This window comes from Agrilus planipennis, unplaced genomic scaffold, assembly GCF_000699045.2.
Source record: "Agrilus planipennis isolate EAB-ADULT unplaced genomic scaffold, Apla_2.0 scaffold9, whole genome shotgun sequence".
Taxonomy (NCBI): domain Eukaryota; kingdom Metazoa; phylum Arthropoda; class Insecta; order Coleoptera; family Buprestidae; genus Agrilus; species Agrilus planipennis.
Window position 1 is genome coordinate 595,707 of NW_020442467.1, and position 1,735 is coordinate 597,441.

A 1,735-nucleotide genomic window follows, 5' to 3' on the forward strand; every position below is an offset into this window, starting at 1 on the left:
AAAATATCAACGAGATGTTTATTTATATTTGAAGACATATTAAAGGCTTTAACGCTTGTTTTCGACTCGCACTACTATTCATGATTGAACAAAACTTTTGGCAGGTACTGTATGAAAAAGTACGTTTAATGAACAAGAGTCGAGAGTATAATGAGCGTTTTTCTCCCTACCTACGATTTTTCCAGCGAGCATTCAAGACATTGGAAGGGGCACATCGCTAGAGAAAGAAAATGAAGTATACAGAAATGATTTGCTTTATAGGACACGTAACAGGTTCTCGTTCCTTGAAATAAAAAGAACTTTCATTTTAACACGACATCTAGGTTTTTATTTAACTTTTTTTGGCAATAAGTGAAGCTGATGTCGCCAAATTCTGGCTCTTTCTTCTATTACCGATTCGTCGATAAATCAAGCAGAGAATTTTTTGTAGCCGGCATACATTATTCAGAGGCGTTTCGTCATTTTGTATTCATATATAAGAAAAATATTTGGACCGCGAGGAAAATGCAAAAAGGCCTCTTTATAACATCCCCTAATGTTTGCTCACATCGTCGGTGTCACATTATTACGTGACTCAGCGACAAACATCGTTTACCTTTCTCGCAATGTTTGCGTTCGGAATTAAGAGGTGAGAGAGAGGTATCGAAAACTTTCGGTTGCTGAGTGCTTCAGCTTTCAAAAACAAACCGCTTTTCAACGTAATTTTGTTAGGTATTTTTCCCTAGAGCAAGTGTAAGTCCTTCAATGATGTTTAAAGCGCGACCAAAATAAACAGGACTTCTATAGTTGAACTCATTGTCAGAAAAAGAAAAGAAAATTAAATTTGCTGTTTGGAGACTGTAACCTGTTGTTTTGGTGCAGTATTTTTATTTTTATAAGAGGTAAGGGTGAATCGCGCCGATAGCCTTTACTCTAACCACAGTGTCTGATCAGTATTCCGAAATATTTAAAAGGTACTATAGAGAGCATTTCGTGATAACGTTACAGCGTAGGAGATGTAAAAACCACCGGTTAATGAGCTGTCAACGATTGAGAAAACTTGTCAGGTCGTCGGCCTCGCTATCTTACCGCAAGCGTCATTTGACGAAGCACATGTACCTTCTCGTGACCTTCGCAGCAGCTGGTACGCAGACAGGCCAATTGCACATGATTTGCACCGACACCCCATTAGAAAGTTGCGCTCGTTAATTCTGGTCATCATTGTCGGAGCAGCTGGGGCTTTCGGTAAGGTCACTATCCTCATGTTTATGTGTATAACTGGGTCATGTGAGATGGGTCATTCTATTTTCCTTTCAGGTACCTTCTTCTCCCTTATTTTTTTTTCGGAGTATTGATCAAACATAGGGTATATGATTTCCTTCTATCCGTGCGTCTGTCTATCTGTAGTTACAAAATTTTTGGTGTTTCATTCCCACCAGGTACTAATGCTGTCCCTCTGGACTAAGCCGAAAAATAGAATGAAAGACCCTGTTCAGCATCCTTTAAGGAATCATAGGAACGTGTCAGTGGTGGTTGGGGAGAGAAAGATGAGACGGACGAAATGAAGATTTAGATAAAGTTTGGAAAAATCATGTTTTGGACCCCTTCCACTCAATTGTTTTTTCACTTATCACTTAGATTGGGTCGTATCAGGTAAATCTTGACCGAAATTAGAAGTGTTAACAAACTTGAAATTCTTACTTTTCTCTAATTTCCCTATTCATGATATATAGATATATGTTACTTACGCTACAAT

The 1,735-nt window shown here is 38.4% G+C and overlaps 1 protein-coding gene across 8 annotated transcripts in view; it reads right to left on the reverse strand.

Moving 5' to 3' along the window:
• LOC108736912 (hemicentin-2) overlaps positions 1–1,735 on the reverse strand; it is a 465,590-nt gene that overhangs the window by 64,124 nt on the left and 399,731 nt on the right. The gene's annotated exons all lie outside the window — the stretch shown is intronic.